The sequence below is a fragment of the Macaca nemestrina genome, chromosome 6 (genome assembly GCF_043159975.1).
Source record: "Macaca nemestrina isolate mMacNem1 chromosome 6, mMacNem.hap1, whole genome shotgun sequence".
NCBI lineage: Eukaryota > Metazoa > Chordata > Mammalia > Primates > Cercopithecidae > Macaca > Macaca nemestrina.
The window spans coordinates 18,088,638-18,111,029 of NC_092130.1; the positions used below are offsets into that span (position 1 = coordinate 18,088,638).

A 22,392-nucleotide genomic window follows, 5' to 3' on the forward strand; every position below is an offset into this window, starting at 1 on the left:
TATGGGAACTTGGCAACTCTAACTTATACCCAATTACAGAAGTTCTGTATTTTTGTGCAAAAAAAAAAAAAAAAAAAAAAAAAAAAAATGTGTAAGGTATTGTATCCAGCTGCCTCCTTAGCTTCCATTTTTCTGTTGTTGCTTTTCTATCTTACATATCCCACATCCTTTCAATTCCCCTGCCTCAAGTGCCACCTGCTCTCCCGCAAAAGAAATGTTGCATTTACCATTTATATTGCTGTGCTCAGCAGTGTTCTGGAAAATACATAAACATATAAATGACAGCTCCACTCTACACTTTATCTCTGGGTTTCACACATTTGTTTTCCTTTGCAAATATGAGGAAAATTCAGAATTCTAGTGAGAAAAATTATTGATGGAAAATATTGCTTCCATTTTCTGGCCTTTAGAAGAATCCTAAAGTATCTGTTTTTCAAACAGTAATGAGAGAATTCCAAATGCAAAGTAAAGCAACCATGCAGGCCTCTAGAGAGAAGGGGGAATATTATTATGTATAGTCTATCATCATTATCATCGCCAAATAGTCTTTGTTAAAGTCTTCAGGAGCAAAGGCAGTGGAGTGGTTAAATTGGCATTTCTTTCTCTTCCCAAGAGCTTGTAGTTTAAATAGAAACAGAGCAGCAAAGACAAACACATACAAGGTCAGGCTGACACCAACACTAAAACATTAACATACTAATTAAAATAGAATACATCTCATTACAATTCAATAAGAATGGAAGGCAGGAAGACATAATATAAAAAAGTGCTAAACTAGGGAGTCAAAAGACTTTGCAGCATGCTGGGTGTACTGCTTTAAGCAGGTCACCCCTAAGGTTAAAACACTTGGTAAGATTTGGAGGAGGTAGTTTGGAATAGTAAACCAAAGAGAGAATCTGGAGTCAGAAAACTACACAATTTCTGTAACCATGGTGAAGAAATATAAGATCTCTGGATCAATTTTTCCTCCTTTGGAAAATAAAAGGCTTGAACATTCCTTCAAGAATTGAAAATCTAGTAATTCTGTAAAATTGTCTTTAAATGTGTGCAGTAAGTAGTTTAAAATGTTTTACATGTACATCTTACCCATTTTAATTTTAATCCTCCTAGATATATCTTCTGTGGTAATAGAGAGTCCCCTCTGTTTCTAAAATAAAGAAACTGAGGTTTAGGAAAGGCAAGTGCTAGCTCATCCATTATTTGATTGGAAGACGGGGAACACCAGACAAAATTAAGAGCAGAGAGAAATATTAAGGAATGGAATTACAAGAAGTTGACCTTAGGGAAATTGGAAGGTAAGCGGACTCCTCTTCTTATGTCTTTGCCTCTCAGGCTATATCATATTTTGGCTCATGCATTTTTAACAGATTTAACAAATATTTACTGAGAGCCTATTCTATGTTGCTCACAGTTATGTGTCCTGGAGATCCCCTATTGCACATGAGCAATAATGTTTTTCTTTTCATGGAGACGCTATACTAGGAAACAAGGAGAAACAGTAAAACAAGTGAACAAACAAGAAAATATTTGCTAAAAGAGTAGTCAAGGAGAGAATTACATCAAGATTAGGTTATAATGGGTTAGTAGATAATTCCTTCTATTTGAGAGTCAGGAACCTCCTCTTTCAGAATTTGATATTTAAGGTAAATAGAGGAGAGAGAAACTGAAGATACAGGAGAAATACAAGTGAGTCAGAAATACAATCCCTGAGATGAGGAGATAGAATTCCTCTTAATCTCCTCAATAATCTCCTCAATAATTCCTCAATAATCTCCTGAATAAATAATAATAAATTATTCCTCAATAATCTCCTGAATGTCTCTGAATTTCTATCCCAGTGCACTAGGGCACCTGATTAGGTCATCTTTAAGGTCACTTAAAAATAAAAAAAGAAGGAAGGAAAGAAAGAAAGAAGGAAGGAAAACAGGAAAGAAAGAAAGAAAGAAAGAGAGAAAGAAAGAGAGACAGAGAGAAAGAAAGAAAGAAAGAAAGAAAGAAAGAAAGAAAGAAAGAAAGAAAGAAAGAAAGAAAGAAAGAAAGAAAGAAAGAAAGAAAGAAAGAAAAGAAAGAAAGAAAGAAGGAAGGGAGAGAGGGGATCTGGTTAGTTCATGTTAGCTCAAGTACACCAGGGTTTTCACATTTCAATGCAAATGTGCAAAGGACAAAGAACATGTGGCTTCTTACTGTCCATCTGTAACTCATTGGTACTGCATGTCAAGCACCCACCTCTTAGTGAGGGGCAGAGAACAAACCAGAAGTCGACAATGTTTGTGTGACGAATATCTTCGGTCTGGTAAACAATATTTTAAAGAAAATAAGGTTCAGTCTTGAAACGAGGCCCAATTCAGGTAAGACCCTGGCCACAAAATACATTCATCATTAGTTTGTAAATTTCCCTCTTCCTAACTCCCTGAACAAATAAAATAACTAATAATGTAAATATGAGCAAATAAAATAGATTTTTTGGTGATTGTGTTCAACTCTTAAATATGTGAAATGTTCTCAAGTTATGAATTTTCAGTTATTTCACTTGATCCTCAATCCCATGAGGTCCTACATGTGCTACTCAAAAGCCATCCCTCCATGGCAATCACTACCAATGCTTTTATATTCTCAGCTGACGGTGAAGATCAACATGATCTTTTTAGGATAGCTATGGCCTATAATCAGAAACATTGTCTCTAAGCAACAGTAGACCCACGACTTAATTTGCCTTTTCTTATTCCAAAAATATCTGGCACTCCAGGATGATGTATTGTTAATCATGGCCAGTCCTCTCATAGCAAGATTTTGTGAGAAGACTCAGATTCTCTTCCCTTCCTCCAGTTTTGACACCCAGAGCCTTCATGACACAATCAACTCTTAAAGGCCCAATCTCTTCATGCTGCCACGCTGGGGAGTAAATGTCAACATGAGTTTTGGCAGGGGACAAACAGTCAAACCACAGCATTGAGTAGTTTACAAAAAACAAAAAAATGTATTTCTTATAGTTCTAAGTCTGAGAAGTCCAAGATCAAGGTATTGGCATTTGGTGTCTGGGGAAAACAAGAGGGAACTTGCTAGTTTCCTCCAGCCCTTTTATAAGGTTACTAATCTTATTCTTGACGGCAGAACTCTCGTGGCCTCATCACTTTCTAAAAGTCCCACCTCTAACATTCTTGCATTGGGGATCAAGTTTCAATATGAATTTTGGAGTAGACAAAAACATTCAAAGCATAGCAATAAGGAAACCCATGATACCTAAAACCCAGTTTCTCCAGATGAGACCTCTAGGGTTCCTCATTTATGGTAGCCACTATTGGAGGCCTGCCTAACGTCCTAACTCCTCCTGTCTTTTCTCAAAACAACCTTAATATTTTAGAGAGCAGTAAGCACCTGGGGAAGTTGCAAACAAACAAACAAACAAGCCCCTAAATTTTCCAGCTGTCTTGGAGTCTCTCTTGGGTTTAAATCAGCTCTTCTGCCCCTGTTCATGCTGCATTTGAAATACTGGTTGCCTGGAACTGTTAAATTCTGCAGTGTGCCATATAGAGTCCCAAATTGGATGAAAGTAAATGCTTCCTAGACTTATGCATTCCTCTGTGCTTATCCAATACACATTCTCTTCACACACTAAAGCCTGCTGCCTAGAGATTAGAACCCATGAGTCTTTTTTCTTTCACTCTTCCCTGGCAATGTTTAATCCTACTGCCCAGAAGGGATGGGCTTCAAGAATTTCTCTCCTTTGTATTCTTCTCCTACCTTTCAAGAGCAAAACACAATCCAGTAACCATAGACAAAAGAGTATCTTCATTCTACTAAGAAATAAACTCTTATTGGATATCTACTCATTCTTTGATATGCTCAAATGAACTAGAAAATTATCTTCTTACTCTAAGTCTTTCACCCAAGCCTTTGGTTTTGCTGCAAAATCATATTTTAGTGTCAGAAGAAAAATATTAACTATTTCTCTTTTTATTATTGTGAATGTTAATATGACAATTTAATTCCCAACCCCCAACTCAGAACTACTCTGGGCTCACCAGGGAGGGTATCATCTCCATGGAAAGAAATGTGAAAGAGAAATTCACAACAATGTATTTTAAAATATCACCCTGATTATACAGAATATTCTTCCTGCTTCCATCAAGAATGTCCTGAGAGACCAGGTTCAGTGGCTCATGCCTGTAATCTCAACACACTTTGGGAGACCAAGGAGGGTAGATCACTTGAGGTCAGGGGTTTGACACCAGTCTGGCCAACGTGGTGAAACCACAAGTGGCCAAGTGAGTAGAGAATTCATAAACCCAGAAGTGTTCACATTGTGTGCAAGATTTTTGTGGTTATGATTTGAATTCTCACCAGAGCATGTCAAACTATGAGAAGCCTGGGATTTTTTTCATATATATACATATATATATACATCTATTTGAGAGCTGGGAATTAATCGAGGGGTCTCTAGGGCAAGGTCAGTGTAAAGGTAAGAGATTGTATTGGAAGGGGTCAGGATATCCCTGAGGAGGACTGAAGCAGAACAATTGACATTCAGGCAGTTAAAAGACTGCTTACTTCGCAATAGGAAACTGAGCCAACTCTGCACCAAACTCTGGGATTTTGTGCAGTAACCTTCCTGGTGGTGTGAGAATGTTATCAGCATCAAGATTCTTTCCCCAAAGAAATTGGAGCCAAGGGATCATCTGATAAGAAATGGAGAATGCAAGTCCCTTGGGTCGGCAGGAGCAGACAATTATCATCTAATTTTCTACCAGAGCTAATTAAGCCCTCTTACTTGCTGCATTTTTCTTCAGCGCCCTTCTTTCTCAGAACTATGGTGCCTGTTGAGCCTGAAACTTGAAGGTTATGCTGTAGACGTTGCATCTTCATAGAGGAGTCCCTTTCCCCCTTGAAGTTAATGGAGTAAGTTAGGTTCCACTAGTAGTAGGAATTTGTGTGTGAGAGATTCCTTTTCCAAGGGTGAAGCTTCTCCCCAAGATACAGCTGTTCTAAGGAGTATGTGGCAAGAATACATATTAAAGGCAAATTTTATGTATAACTAAGATTTATTGAATGCTTATTTATTTATTTATTTATTTATTTATTTATTTATTTATTTTGAGACTGAGTCTCACTCTGTCGCCCAGGCTGGAGTGCAGTGGCCGGATCTCAGCTCACTGCAAGCTCCGCCTCCCGGGTTTATGCCATTCTCCTGCCTCAGCCTCCGGAGTAGCTGGGACCACAGGCGCCCGCCACCTCGCCCGGCTAGTTTTTTGTATTTTTTAGTAGAGACGGGGTTTCACCGTGTTAGCCAGGATGGTCTCGATCTCCTGACCTTGTGATCCGCCCGTCTCAGCCTCCCAAAGTGCTGGGATTACAGGCTTGAGCCACCGCGCCCGGCTTGAATGCTTATTTAATACATGCTATTTCATACGTAAAAAGGGAATAAAACTTAAAATGTATATGTAATAAACACTGTATTAAGAGTTTCACAATCATTATTTTATTTAGCCCTCACGATCATCCCATGAGATAGGAATTTTCACTGCTTAACAGTGTAGGAACAAGTTCAGTTAGGAATTTGCATCTTGAATTAAAACCCAAATCAGGGTGAGCTCAGAGGCAGTGCTGTATCCATTACAGTATCTATTATTGGAATAATTTTATGTTAAACTCCCTTTCTCTGTGTTCTCTTTAATCTTAGATGGAGTGTCTATTTCTCCCTTTCACTTTCCTTTTCATGATAAATAGGGGTACATCTACTCTATCAAGTTCCATTGAAATATATTCATATATATAATAGTTTTTCATATATATACTTATATATATATAATTTTATATATACACAATTGTATATATTTGTGTGTGTGTGTGTATGTATATATATATATATATACACAATTTTAGGAGCAAGAAGTGAGAAAAATCACAGCTACAACAATAAGCACTATTTTATTTCTTCAGTATGATCCAACTCATATTCATTATCATGACACTAAGGCCTTCCCAGGTATTTAATCATCAAATATTATATTAGATTCCTCAGAACTTAAGTATGATAAGACAATTATGATTGTCAATCATAATTATTGGAAGACTTTTATGATTATCTCTTTAATATTCATAAAATCTAATTATCATACTCCATTTTTAAACCATACCAGAAAATTAAAGTCTTAACTGTATATGATTTGAACAATATGCTTAAAAGTCTTTCCTGTTTCTTCAACTAAAATAGCTCTGTAGTATATGGAAACAAGTGCGTGTGTGGAGATATAGATAAGTAATGTGTGTGTGTGTGTGTATTTGTGTGTGTGTGTGTGTAAAATAATGATCAATTCCAGCTATAAAGTCCTTCATACCTCAGCATAAATTCCACTTATACTACTCACTTGCTATGTAAACTTTAAAAAATTACCCTCTAAGCCTCACTTTCCTAATGCTGTCAGAGTTACCAGAAAAATCAAATAAAATAACTACATGAAAAGCACTCAGCATAATGCCCAGGTCACGATAAGCAAACCCTGAATAGTTGCTGTTACTAATTATGATTATTTTCCTGGATTCACAGTTTGCTCAACTTATCGATCTTACTCCCATTATAAGTGACATGCGCGTCCATGTGAAGAGACCAACAAACAGGCTTTGTGTGAGCAACATGGCTGTTTATTTCAACTGGGTGCAGGCGGGCTGAGTCCGAAAAGAGAGTCAGCCAAGGGAGATAAGGGTGGCGCCATTTTATAGGATTTGGGTAGGTAAAGGAAAATTACAGTCAAAGGGAGGTTATTCTCTGGCAGGCAGGAGTGGGGGTTACAAGGTGCTCAGTGGGGGAGTTTTTTCAGCCAGGATGAGCCAGGAAAAGGAATTTCACAAGATAATACCATTGCTTAAGGAAAGGACCGGCCATTTTCACTCCTTTTGTGGTGGAATGTCATCGGTTAAGGCGAGGCAGGGCATTTGCACTTCTTTTGTGATTCTTCAGTTACTTCAGGCCATCTGGGCATATTATGTGCAAGTCACAGGGGATGCGATGGCTTGGCTTGGGCTCAGAGGCCTGACAATAAGAAGCTAGAAAAAAGTACAAACAATTCTGAACTTTCTGTTTGTTTTTGGTTGGTGGTATTTCCCCTCATTTCCTGTATTCTTCATCATTACTTTTGGTAATGAGGGTGTAAAAAATGACGCATGAGTGTATTTATCTTGTTCTTTATTTTCTGTGTTTTGACATTTTGACTTTTGGGGCCTTTCTATTCCAGCCCCTCCTGAGGTCTCTCTAGTTGGTAATTCCTAAAGAGAGTGAACAACTCCAAGAGTGAGCTTTTCAAATGCAAACCAACCAATCCAGAGTTCACACTTCAACAAACTCTCTTACTGGGCCCTCACACTCTGGGCCACTATCCCACTCTCTGCCTGGCTAATTACTCCAGGGCCAGGTGCCAGACAATTAGGGATAGCTCCTGGGGTCCCAGAGCCCATGGCAATTACATCTACTTACCAGCCTTCCCAGTTGCCTTCTTCTGGAAATCACTGTTAAGGCTCTTGCCCACACTTCCCACCCTCATCACCACCCCGTGATAGACCCCAGGGCTGCCATGCATGACCACTCTCAGTGTGAGCCTATTTCTTGGGATCTGTGAATAAAACCAACTACCATTTCAATGGTAATTGTCTCTTAATCTGTTGGCCTTGCCATACCTGACTAATAATAAAATCTATATTTTGAAACAAAAGTAATTCCAGAAAAAATGTAACTATAGCTCTATAGCTATCTCTTCCATTTGACTAGAGTTCTTGAGAACACAGACTTTGTCTACACTAACCGATGGATTCAAAGTAAATATTTTTGAATGAATGGATTTATTGCATATCTAAAATGCACAGACATAACTTTATTTGGGAGAAATATCTGCATTTTTAAAAGTTAATGAATATATACTCATGAATGTCTAATCAGAATGTTCATATATATTTAAACAACCAAGCAAATTCCTATTAAGGAACAATCTAGGGGACATAAAATACGACTCTTAATTTTCTTGTGGGAACTCCCATGTATATGGGAAATTTCTCCTCTGTTCTCTTAGGGTCTCCAGCTGGGTCTAAGACTTAAACTGAAATAATTCAGATGAATATGAGAAAAGTATACAATTTTTATTACATGTACATGTATATGGGAGTCACAAGAAAATGAAGACCCAGAGAAGTGACCAGAGTATAAAGCTTAAATACCTTTTAGAAAAATAATTGATAAATTTGTGAAGAAATGACTTGAAGAAGGGGTTTGGGTTATGGGCAAAAATAATGTAGGTGAGTCACTAAGAGATATATGCAGAAAACTAATGGAAAATATGGCTTTCTTATGAAATTTGTAAGATTCATGTCAGCATCCATTTCAATCTCTGATGATAAAGATGTTTCTCTCTCCCTGGCACTAGGAGGGCACTTTTCTCATGGGCTATGTTATGGCCTGTTTTTAAGTAGAAAAGGGGAGGTCAAAAGGCCCTTCCTGCATCTGCTGTTTCTCAAGTGCCTTCAGCTCAATATCATCAATATAGCAAAGTGGCGTATTTTGGGATGGCATGTCCTAAACTTCCAGGCCAGTGGTGAAACCTTTTCCCAGAGGGCACAGTACTGGAACTCTGCAACACTGACAATGTAAGATAAAGAAAGGGCTCCAGGTTAGGTGCCCTGAACGTTTTGGTAGAGGACAGAAGACACATTATATTCCATCAGCCCCCTAAGTCTGCTGGGAAGCTTTGTGAGTTTTGTTTCATACTAAGGTGTGATTTTTAAAAAGTTTTTGGCTCAAATTTCTTGTTATTAGAGAGCGTCTTTGACAAGAGAGAAGTATTTCGAATGAGTGCTTGGCTCATAAGCACCAAGCATTTAGGCAGAGGATGGATGTTACCTACCTTGTTGGAGTGTCAAGCAGTATGAAATAGCCTTCATACTTATTTTTAGATATTACTGAAACAGGGAACCCTTTGAAATGATAGAGAATAAATCCAATAGATCTTTCTGCTGTGTCTAGCACCTGCTCTGGCAGGCCAAGAAATAATATTAAATAAACTTATTTTGCCCAGGTTAATTCTGCTTCTGCTAGGAAGTTCATTATTTACAACCTGTACTCAATAAACATATGTTTAGCACATTAATCAATGTTTAGATGCAGTTCTTCTAGAAAAATCACCTAGACAATACTTGATTCATTAAGCTTTTCTTCCTATGAAATCAAAATTCTTTTAAAGAAGCCAAATCTACATTAGATTATTTTTTTAAAGCTGACATATACATTAGAATATTTTCATAATACTACAAAGTTCAATTAAAACAAAACTCTAGCATAGGAAAAAAATATGAAGGATTTCAAAATGGACCAAAAAGATTATTGAGTGTTCTGTCTAGTACTGTCTCCAGGTTATCCAAGCTTTTCAGTGTTTTTGAACTATTTTACAACCCTATAAATTATAGAAAACTAATAATTATATAAAAAGTCAATTTTGTCACAATGAAAATCGTGTGCAATTGATTACTGCTCTGTGGAGATTGACCAGTTTTGCCAGTTTCGCATCTATTTAGCGAATTACTTCAGCATTCCTGAGGTAGCATTCCTACAGTCACCTTCCTTTTAGTCCTCCCTTTGAGAATCTGAGGAAACGTCTTGCTGGTTTTCTTCTTGACTGAGTTGAATACAACTTTTGACATGTGGTCATTTTGTATCTATATGGTTATACCCTCTTTTTAAAAAAAAAAAAAAACTTTTAAAAACACTATTGTTATAATAAACAAAACAACCCAAAATCTCTTGAGAAACTTAGATAAATTAGACAGCCAAATCCTACAGTACTCTTGCTTATCTAAATGGCTAACGTGTTGGAGGCGTGATCTCTCTAAGAACTAACTCAGGATTGTTTTCTAGTACTAAGTAATGAAGATTTTCTTTCTTTTTTTTTTTTTTCCTTTTTCTTTTCATTCTTCCAAGAGAAGTTAATTGTTTCCTCAATAGTTGGTTTCTAAATGACTCTGGAAGTGAGTTCCTGCAGCATCACTCCCAGGCTGCTAGTAGTTTCTTTAGAGCTGCTTGAATCACTTCCTTCCAACCATTTGAACAATTCCTGCATTTACCTTGCACTTGCTTTAGAGAATCCAACTTAAAAAAAAAATACACTGCATGACATCATCATGTGCAGTATGGGCTTTTCTACTTAAAAACAGGTCATAACATATCCCACGAGAAAGGTCCCCTCCTAGTACCAGGGAGAGAGAAACCCATCTTTATCATCAGAGATGGGAATGGATGCTAAAATGAATCTGTACACATTTCCTGAGATAGCCATATTTTCCATTACTTTTCTGCGTCTATCTCTTAGTGACTCACCCACATTTTTTTTTTTTTTTGCCCCAGCCCAAACTCCTTCTTCATGCCATTTCTTCACATATTTATCAATTATTTTTCTAAAAGGTATATAAGCTTTCTGCTCTGGTCAATTCTCTGGGTCTTCATTTTCTTGTGAGGACTCCAATGTATATGCACTATCCTAATAAAACTTGTATACTTTTCTCATGTTCATCCGAATTATTTCAGTTTAAGTCTTAGGCCCAGCTAGAGACCCTAAGAGGGCAAAGGAGAAATTTCCCATATACATAGGAGTTCTCACAAGAAAATGAAGAGTCATATTGTATGACCCCTAGATTGTTCCCTAATAGGAATTTGCTTGGTTGTTTAAATATATCTGAAGGTTTACAGGCAAGACAAGAATTACTAAATCAATTCCTTCTGTATGTTAGTTTTAGAGATGAAACATAGTTGTTTTTGTTTCTACTTTTTATGGAGTTTTAAAATTGTTGTTATATTCTACTCAATTGTGCTTGTTCAGAGTGACTATGATGATCATTAATGCTTTATGAAGTGGTGCATTATTTTTTCAATGAAATTCCAAATCTATTCTAAACAACTTCAAATCGGAGGTGCCTGACTATCTGGAACACTAACAAATATCCCTGCCCTTGTCTAGTTAAATTTGTAATGAATGAGACAGCCACCTCTTGGCAGAATACAGTACATTTTCCTAAAATAAGATGTGTTTTTGCCTTAAATAGACTCAAAAAATTAAAGAAGATTTAAAACTGACAAGATTAAATGGGAGAAATAACAATGACTGCAGAAATGGTACCCTAAAATAATGTGACATATTTATTAGGTTGGTATGAAAGTAACTGGGGCTTTTGCCACCATTTTAATAGCAAAACCACAATTACTTTTGCACCAACCTATCATATTTTGGTTGAGAGGTAGTGAACTTTGACATCAGATAATCTTATACACCCCCGACGTATCACCTCTATTGGTATAGACAAGTTTCCTAACAACTTTAAACATCAGATTCTTGATGTGTAAAATTAAGATTACAATACTAAATTAATGATGTTTTATGAGGATTAATTTATAAGCCCTGAAACTATTTTTTTGATATTTTAAATATTCAGAGCTTGAAGTCCTTTATTAGGTGTCTTATTTAATCCATTGATTTCCAGTACCCTGTTTAACATCTTGTTCATAGTAGACAATGAATAGTATTTCTTGGCTGAATGATCTATTTTATTCCTGAAATTTTGTAGCAGGGCTAAGCACAATGTCATAATGAGTGTGACATTGAAAGAGAGAAGAGTGCAAATAAGACAAAGTACATGTGAGAGAAGCAAACCAATAGGTGGAAATGGGGTATTAATTTTCCTCAATTACCATCACGGTAATTTCATGCATCAGGAGGAGTATTTTCAGAAAGCAGATATGAACAAGGGTGAGAAATAGGTGAAAGAGAAAGGAGGGAATGAAACACAAAGCATTTCTATGTTATGGGTGAAATACTGAAATAGGCAGAAAACAAGTAATTAATAAATGCTTATAGACTGCAAGTGGAACCACCTTTGTGATGTCTAAATAAATTCATCGGGTAAATGATCCATACTCATTAGGGCTGACAGAGTTATCGACTACCTGAAAAGCCTTCTCCTGTCTACTGGGTTGGTCTCATAGTCATAAACTGACCAGAACACAGGTAGAATTTTAAATAAAGTGTTAACAAATTAAAAGACAAAAAATGAAAAGGACTTAGAACATGGAAATAAAAACTGTGTGTCATAAGAGAAAGTTGATTAAATGACAGATATTTAGCTTGAAGAAGAAAAGACCTGGGAAGATATAAGATAGATATTGCTAAATGCTTGAAGTTCTTGGTGAATAAAAATGGAATATACTCACTAAATGAAACTCTTGAGTGTTAATCAAGAATCATGGATGCAAATCACAAACAGGTGAATTTTTTTTTTTTTTTTTTTTTGAGACGGAGTCTCGCTCTGTCGCTCGAGCTGGAGTGCAGTGGCGCGATCTCAGCTCGCTGCAAGCTCCGCCTCCCGGGTTCACGCCATTCTCCTGCCTCAGCCTCCCGAGTAGCTGGGACTACAGGCGCCCGCCACACAAACAGGTGAATTTTTAAGAAAAAACATTATCTGACACTGTAATAAACCACTTCAGGGCTCAATGAGTTTCTTCTCATCAGAGTGATTTAAAGCATAGACTGGACAATCATATTTTAGGGATATTAGAGAACTGGAATGAATACATTTCAAATTCATTTCCAATTCCAAGTTTCCATGTTCTACTATTCCTTAGTTCCAGCCAGTGTTATAATTTGGTAAATTTTCAGAGTTCCAGGATGGTTCTGGATGCATCAGAAAACTCCGAGACACATTTATTAGGTCAGAATTTCCTCTACTTATTTCATGAAACAACAGAATTATGTGGCCCCAAACTGTATTGCTCCCACTTGCTTCACTCTTTGTGGCAAAAATCAAATTGTCTATTAACTGTGCCTGGATCCTCACTAAGAAGTTCTCATCCTATTGTCATCGTGTCAAAATAAAGTCCTACTTTAATATGAAAAAGTAAGTTTTCCTTTCTCAGTCCACCCAGACCACAACCATTTCGTTTCTGTAGTTATTACTGATTCTCCCAGAATCACTCAGCACGTGGCTTAACTGCTTCTTGCCTGTTCCATATTCATGATATTGTGTCCGGAGTTTCTTCCTTCTGGTGGGTGTGTGGTCTCGCTGACTTCAAGCATGAAGCCGGGGATCTTCACCGTGAGTGTTACAGCTCTTAAAGATGGTGTGTCCAGAGTTTCTTCTTTCTGTGGTTTCGTGGTCTCACTGACTTCAAGAATGAAGCGACAGACCTTGGCAGTGAGCCTTACAGCTCTTAAAGGTGTTGTGGACCTAGAGTGAGCAGCAACAAGATTTACTGTGAAGAGCCAAAGAACAAAGCTTCCATACCATGGAACAGGACCTGCAGGTTGCTGCTGCTGGCTGGTGGCCAGCTTTTATTCCCTTGTTTGTCCATGCCCACATCCTGCTGATTGGTCCATTTTTACAGAGTGCTGATTGGTCCATTTTACAGAGCACTGATTGGTCCATTTTATAAACCTCTAGCTAGCCACAGAGTGCTGATTGGTGCATTTTACAATCCTAGCTACAGAGTGCTAATGGGTGCATTTTACAATCCTCTTGTAAGAAAAGTTGGAGAAGTCCCTGCTGGACCCAGGAAATCCAGCTGGCTTCACCTCTCAATATTATTCAATTTTTACATTTAAACACAGTCCAGGCTACATCATAAAAGTATCTGATGTCCAGTAACAATGAAACATTACCGGATATTAACTGGTGGTGAATAATATGAAACAAATTTGTGGCAGTTGATAATATTTAGAATGACAGGTGCAAGAGAGAACTCCGACCCTAGCTAGGTATTTGAAAAAACGTAGTGTCAGACACTTCAATTTTCTAAACCTTAGCTTCTTTCTCGATTCTTTGGTATTGTTCCTGCTTTGCTTTCCGTCTTGGGTAATTTTGATGTTTAAATGAGCCAGCATATTTGAAATCTTCCTTTAAAGTATCAATTATTGCCAAAACATGAAGGATATGGAAGATGATGATGGTTTGGAATAGCAAGAAAGTTTACAAATGCATTTTGTAAAGTGTATATACAATTTTCCTCAACAATATATATGTTTAATATTATTGTTGCTTCTTTTGAGTTGGGCTTGTTGACGGGTTTACATTAGAAGAATTACATGTCAATCGTAGACCAACTTTGCTATGATGTTTGGCAAATTCATTTTTCTTAGTTTTCTCGCCTGTATCAAGGAGAAATTTGATGTTACCTTAGAATTTTTATAAAAGTTAAGAAAGTCAATGTGAAAGCGTATAAGAAGCACTCAGAAAATGCTTGTAAAACTTGAATCTGAAGATTTAGTAGCAATAGATATTATTTGCAGCAGTAGTTACGTTAAGTTCTTTAAAAACCCAAAGCTTTTTCATTCGATTGGAAGCAAGACAAATTAATGTTACCTTAACTATTCTTCTCTGAGGTCACTAGGAACCGAAGTTTTCTGCTACTGATGTTTCATTTAGCTGGATAAATGTCAGGATGACTTCTTAGAAGCACAATTAGCTTACTAGGTAGTTTATTGTGTCAGCAGCTTTCAGAAGACAAAGAAGCTGTGTCTCTCACATAGCCTCTTGTAGACACAATACCATAACTCGTAACATAAATCACTCTGCTCCTTCTTTCCCACTTCTACCTTTCAATACACATTGATTTCAGGGAAGTCTCTGACAAGCATCGGGTTTCACAAAGAAATGCTAAAAGGCCATGTTAACAATGAAAATATTGGCAGGGCGTAAGACTACACCCTATTGTACAGGTAGAGAGGGTGATTGACCTCTTGTTCCCTCTACTTCTATAAAGACTACCACAGGTTGGCAGGGGGAGAAGTTTCAGCACTAATAATAACTTAAGTATTATTCCCTGAAATGTGTAGGTCCCTTGGATTTCTTCTTTTTTATGAGGCAGGTAGCCAAAACAGGCAGCCTAGTTGGGTCTCCATTTATTTCCATTGCCTGTGTCCGGGCCCTAGTAGGAATGTAATTTTTATCGAATAAATGAATGAATGAATGAATGAAATGACAGAGTTTTGTTTCAAAGCAGATACTGCAAGAAGAAGAAAACCTGTTCCAAATGGGCTCCAATAGCTACTGCCTACCATCAAATCAATGTTATTGAGTGGAGCTTTCTGTCAAATTAAAGTGCAAAAGAAAAGCATAGGAGCTAAGAAAAATATGTATTACAGCCCACAAAAAGAGAAATATCCCAAATAATCAGCTAAAACTTTGTACCTGAAAAATTTTTTGTGTAAGAACAAAAGGGGATGATACATATCTGTTTTATGAAATTAAAGTAAGCAGATGTGAAGTGTGTGAAACCTATAATTGAAAAATACATTTGATGAATAACATAATTACTCACTTAAAAATCAAGAAGAGAAGTCCAAGTAAACAGAAAAGACAAAACTGAGATATTCACTGAGATCTCAGAAGATAAAAATAAAGTGTTATAATACAGTAGTTAGAAGACATTAATAGATACAGGAATTCTAGTTTCTCTGTATGAAGAGTTGCCTGGTTTGGTGGAGGGCTGGGGAGAAGAAATAGTCACTGAAATCACAGAGCACACTTAAAATTTTCCTAATAGGAAGGTTTCAATATGCAGATCAAAAAGGTTCATGCAGTTAAAAAAACAATCAAAGCTAGGTATGTTGTTTTAATTTTATTTTAAATTCAAGAATAAAGAAAATTTAACAGGATTTCAAGATACGAAAAAAGTTATCTATGTGGAAGAAAAAGTTCTCTTAGCCTTTTCATATGCAGCATGAAACACCAGAAGGCAATGCAATGATATTGACAGTCATGAGAAAAAATAATTATAAATAACCCGAGAAGTCTACATTGATATAAATTGTCATCTATGTGCAAATGTGAATGTATGTGTGTTTTCAGAAATCCTGGGGGAAAACAAACCAGAAAAAAACAGTATCTTTAACAAATAATTTGTGATGGAAATACACACACACACACAAACACATACACGCAGAAATGTCTAAAAATTAATTTAAAAATTCAAGATTAGGAAAGCAATGGTATAAAACAATTGATAATCCTCAGTTAAGCCAGTTAATCAGAATGCAATGATATACAACTAAATCTTCTTGAGATGTAACTATTTAAAATTCAGGAGGTGAATGGAGAAGGAAGCCTTATTTCAACTTCAAGCTTAAACCGGCTTCATCACCATTATCAGAAGCCCTGCAATGAGTGAGTTAGAGAGTACTGGTCCAGATTAATAAAATAACTCTATTTTACATTTGGATTTTCATCCTTAATTATATGCTCACCTAATTTTACAATCCCACAGTGCAGGAGGATTGAGTGGTGACTCCCTTAGTCAATTAAAATGGGACTGTTTTCTTGGGAACATAAATACACTGTCATTATCGAGTCAAACTCCTCTCTATTTCATTCCAGTGTTAATAGAAAACAATCAGTATTTTTTTCTAAAACAGAGTTTCAAACAATGTGTTTTCAAAATGTAGCCTTCTCAGCCTCCCTGAACCTAGGAGTCTTGCTATGAGAAAGGTAATTTTGAAGGGTTGGAAACATTGGAAAAACGACATTGGCCCTGCCCTGGGAAGAGCTGGTTCACTAGAGGCTATAAAACTTAGCCCATCAACTTTTGCAACTGCTTTGCATTCATGGCAACACCTTTCTAGGCTATAGATTGTGAGATTTCAATCTTCTTTGGTTGTGTAAAGAAATATCTCATTGTTTTCAAACAGCTAAATAAATAGGAAGACGTACACTAATTTCAGAATCCCAAGAAAGCAATTACCACAAGGCTTCTGGCTTTTAACAGAATTGCTTTTTGTGTGGAAAAGAGAGATGGAGGCAGGGTAGAGAAAGAGAGGTGCTGGGTAAAGAATGACAAGTCTTATTGGTGTGTATATACATATATATATGTATATATTTTTAATTTACTATTAGACTATGCTTAGCAACAATCCAAAATAAATATTTTATTAAAATCTTTTTCCAAAGGTAACCTTATGTTTTAATTTTAAATTCATTTTATTTTTAGTACTTAATTTTTATGGGTATGTAAGTGTATGTATTTATGGGGTACCTTGGATATTTTGATACAGATATTAATGTGTAACAATTGTATTAGGGTAAATACAGTATCCATCACCTTAAGCATTTACTCTTTCTTTCTGTTACATTCCAATTATATTGTTTGTTATTATATTTTAAAATACACTATATATACTAAATTTAAATGTATTTAAATTATTGTTGGCTGTAATCACCCTGTTGTGCTATCAAATACTAGATCTTATTCATTCTGTTTTTGTACCTATTAACCATCCCCACTCTCCCACCTCACTACCCTTCCCAGCCTCTAGTAACTGTCCTTCTACTATCTCCATGAGTACAATCATTTTAACTTTTATCTCCCACAAATGAATGAGAGCATGTGAAGTTTATCTTTCCGTGACTGGCTTATTTCTCTTAACGTAATGTCCTCCAGTTCAATCCACGTTGTTGCAAAGACAGGATCTAATTCTTTTTTATGGCTGAGCACTACTCCATTGTGTGTATATAAATATGTTTCTTTTCCACTAATCTGTTGATGAAAATTTAAATTGCTTCCAAATCTTGGTAGTCGGGAATAGTACTGCAATAAATATGGGAGCGCAGATACCTCTTTAATACACTGATTTCTTTGGGGCACATACATAGCAGTGGGATTGCTATGTCTATTGCTGTAATTCTACTTTTAGTTTCTTGAGGAACCTCCACATTCTTCTCCATAGTGGCTAGAATAATGTACATTTCCAACAAAAATTTATGAGTGTTCCCTTTTTTCCACATCTTTGTCATCACTTGTTATTGCCTGTCTTTTGGATAAAAGTCATTTTAACTGGGATGAGATGATATCTCTTTGTAGTTTTGATTTGCATTTCTCTGATGATCTATCATGTTGAGCATCTTTTCATATATCTGTTCAACATTTGTATGTCTTCTTTTAAGAAATATCTCCTCAGATATTTTGTCCATTTCTAATCAGACTACTAGATTTTTTTGAATTGTTTAAGCTCCTTATATTCAAATTATTAGTCCCTTCTTAGATATATAGTTTGCAAATATATTCTCCCATTCCATGAGCTATCTCTTCACTTTGTTGATTGCTACCTTGCTGTGCAGAAGCTTTTTAAATTGATGTGATCCCATTTGTCTATTTTTCCTTTGGTTGCTTGTGCTTGTGGGGATTATTCAAGAACTCTTTTCCCAGATCAATGTGCTGGAGTGTTTCTCTAAAATTTTCTTTTATTAATTTCATAGTTTCAGGTCTTAAAACTAAGTAATCCATTTTGTGTCAACTTTTAGGTATGGTGAGAGATATGAGTCTAGTTTGATTCTTCTGCATATGAATATCCAGTTTTTCCAGCATCATTTATTAAAGAGACTGTCCGTTCCCAGTGTATGTTCTTGACACCTTTGTGGAAAACAAGTTCACTGTAAATGTATGCATTTGTTTCTGGGTTGTCTATTCTGTCTCATTGGTCTATGTGTCTATTTTTATGCCAATGTCATGCTGATTTGGTTACTATAGCTCTGTAATATAATTTGAAGTTAGATAATGTGATTCTTCCAGTTTTATTCTTTTTGCTCAGGATGTGTTGGCTATTCCAGGTCTTTCGTGCCTTGTATACATTTTAAGATTTTTTGTTTTCATTTCTGTGAAGAATGTCATTGAGATTTTAATTGGTATTGCATTGAATCTATAGATTGCTTTGGATAGTACGGACATTTTAACAACATTCATTCTTCGAATCCATGAACATGGACTACCTTTCCATTTTTTTGTATGTCCTCTTCAATTTCTTGCACCAATGTTTTATAGTTTTCATTGTAGAGATTTTTCACTTCTTTGATTAAGTTATTCCTAGGTATTTTATTTTATTTGTAGCTATTGTAAATGGGATTACTTTCTTGATTTCTTCTTTAGATTGTTAATTGTTGACATATAGAAATGCTACTGATTTTTGCATGTTTATTTTAATATCCTGTCACTTTACTGCATTTGTTTATCGGTTCTATTAGTTTTTTGGCAGGGTTTTTAGGTTTTTTCAAATATAAGATTATATCATCTGCAAACAAAGATAATTTGACTTTTTCTTTTCCAATTTGTATGCCCTTCATTTTTTTTCTTGTCAGTTTGCTCTGTAGGATTTCCAGTACTATGTTGAGTAACAATGGTAAAAGTAGATATTCTTGACTTATTCCAAATCTTAGAGAAAAAGCTTTATGTTTTTCTCCATTCAGTATGACATTAGCTGTAGTTTTGTCATATATCACTATTGTGTTGAGATATGTACCATCTACATCCATTTTTTTGAGGGTTTTTATCATGAAGAGATGTAAAATGTTATCAAATGATTTTTGAGCATCAATATAAATGATAATATGGGTTTTATTCATTCTGTTGATATGATGCATCACATTAATTAATTTGCATATTTTGAACTATCCTTGCATCCCTAGGATAAATCCACTTGATCATAATGAACGATCTTCGTAATGTGTTGTTGAACTCAGTTTGCTAGTTTTTTGTTGAGAATTTTTGCTTCAATGTTCATCAGGGATATTGGCCTATGGTTTTCTATTTATGGTGTGGCTTTTTCTGGTTTTGGTCTATTTCCCTGCTGGGCTACCTGGAGCTTGGGGAGGAGTGACACAAGAACCCCTATGGCCACTGTGCTGGGTCAGATTTGAAGCCAGCACAGCTCTGGGTCTTGCTGAAGGGTGGTGGTCGCCACTGCCTGACTACTGCTGATGTTCACTCAAGACCCAAAGGCTCTACATTCAGCAAGTGGCAAATTCAGCCAGGCTTTGACCTTCCCATCAGGGTAACAAGTTCCTCACTATGCCCCCGTAGACCAGAGCATGTCCATAAATGTCTGACAGTTGAATTATTTCCACCATGCATTTCTTTCTGCTGGGACAGGCAGCACTGAGTTCCAATTCAAAGTCCCAATCACTGCGTTCACCCTCCCTGAAGCAAACAGATTCTCTCTTGGCATAAGAGTGCTATTGCCAGGGGATGAGGGAGGGGTGGTATTGACAATATAAGAATATCTTTCCTACCCTCTTCAATTCCTCTTTTCCTGCTAGGATGTTAAAACCTGCTGCTATGATTACTTACCTGAATTTTAGTTCTTAAGAGGGTGCTTTCTTTGGTGGATAGTTATTAAATTTGGTATTGGGTGAGGGTGGGGGGACAATTGTTACAGGGTTATATTTGGCCATCTTGCTCTGCCTCCTCTTCCACAAACTTATCTATGATTTGTTTTTGTTGGTGTTCTTTAACGGAAGCTTGAATTCATTTCTGATACATTAAGTCAAAGATTGACTTTTAAATTTATTTTTAAATTGACAACTAAAATCTATATGTATTTGTGGTGTGTAATGTTCTCTTTAAAAATATGTACACATTGTGGAAAGGCTAAATTAAGCTAGCTAACATATGCATCACCTCACATACATATCAATTTTTTTATAATGAGAAAACTTAAAATCTACTCTCTTAGCTGTTTTCAAGTACACAATACATTGTCATTAACCATGTTCACCATGTTGTACAATAGATCTTTTGAACTTATTCCTACTGTCTAATTGAAATGTTGTATCTTTTGACCAACATCTCTTCAATCCCCAATTTAGCCCCTAGTAGCACTCTCTGGTTCTGAGTTTGACTTTATTTAGGTTCCACATTTAAATGAGCTCATGTGGTGTTTATCTTTCTGTGAATGGCTTATTTTACTTGACATCGTGTCCTCCAGGTTCATCTATGTTATTCCAAATGAAAATATTTTCCAAATTTCTAAAGGCTGAATAATATTTTATTGTTTATGTATACTTCATTTTCTTTATACATTGATCTATTATGGACACTTAGATTGATTTCATAGTTTGGCTATTGTGAATAATGCTGCAATGAACATGATAATGTAGGTATCTCTTTGACTTACTAATTTTATTTCCTTTGGATATGTACCCAGTAGTGGGATTGATGGATTATATAGTAGTTCTATTTTAATTTTTGGAGAAACTTCCATACTGCTTTCCATAAAGCTGGGTTTCATTTAACACTATGGCAACCAAAATTTACTTAAGAGAATACACTTGTGCGTGTGCACACTCGTGCGTGCACACACACACAAACCTTAATGAAGAATAATTACACTTCATTTCATGTACTTAATCCTGTTAGTTTTAAATGTGGACTTTGAAAATTTTTTATAAGTCTTCTCATAAACTAGAAGGCTACAGCCATCCAATTCTTTGTGTTAGCATCTGCTAGATTTAGTATAGCCAAGAAATGCCGAGCTCCATGGCAAATGATATTGAAATTCTTCAACCAGACAACTGGCAGAAGAGCTCAACTTCTTTAATCTGATGAATGCTTATCACCATACTCTGAGAGAGGAGACCATTCTTCCTTCCATAAGCTCAAATCGGATCTTTTAAGGTCCGTATCATGTGCATCTTCCTTATGAAGCTGTCTCCTGCTCCTCCGTCACACATGGATTTCTACATTCTTTTATCACTTAGTTGTGGGTATTATTAGACTGATATACTTTAACAAACAACTGACCTCCCATTAACTCATAAGGGTTAGCCTGGTACCCTAGATTTCTATTTAATTTCTCCCGTTTTCTATTTGTGATCTTGGGCAAACAACTAAGGATTTCTTTATTTTCTTTTCATTTCTTTTTCTTATTTCAGTGTTCTTCTTTGAAATATATATGCATTTATGTTTATAAATTATATTGAGCCCAGTATCTGCTCAAAAAAGTGCAGGCTGTCATCTCCTTTTTCTATTCTTCTTTATTTTTCCTTTATCTCAATAAAATAGATGATAATTTATATATTTTAGTGCTGGGTGAATTGGGTTATTGATAGATATTTAAAATATATTTGCAGATTAAAATCTGAATGAATAAAAGATAAATGGCATTTTTAGAACAGTGAATCTTTCACAAAAGGAACTAAGAAAGAATAATTACAAAAAAAATAGTTCTTGTAAAATAGAAAAAAGAATAGAAAAATGAATGGTTTTTCTGAAGTAGTATTCTAACAATTGTGCCAAGAAGGAAATACATCAGAGAAAACTGTAGCTTCTTTTCTCACTCTGCCAAGCTAATGCCATGTATTAAATGCATGGTTACAACCTAATTTAAACTTGTGGTCAAGGGAAATCAATACAGCTAAGAGTACACTTTGCAATTTTAAAGAATTAAGGTACCTCTAGAGCTTTTTAGTGCTATTTCTCCCTTTTATAAATTGCCATGTTTATATAAAATCTGAAATGGAGACTTCTCTTAGAACTAGAATCCTATCTCCCCCTATAGAGCACCTGGTTTTTTTTTTTTTTTTTTTTTTTGGACAGAGTCTGTCTATGTC

General features: G+C 35.9%; 1 long non-coding RNA gene across 1 annotated transcript in view; it reads left to right on the forward strand.

Moving 5' to 3' along the window:
- Positions 1 to 1,116: 1,116 nt before the first annotated feature.
- LOC139363562 (uncharacterized) overlaps positions 1,117 to 22,392 on the forward strand; it is a 39,345-nt gene continuing 18,069 nt past the window's right edge. Inside the window, exon 1 of the long non-coding RNA XR_011624206.1 lies at positions 1,117 to 1,295. This is a non-coding gene — a long non-coding RNA (uncharacterized lncRNA). The remainder of the gene's footprint in view (positions 1,296 to 22,392) is intronic.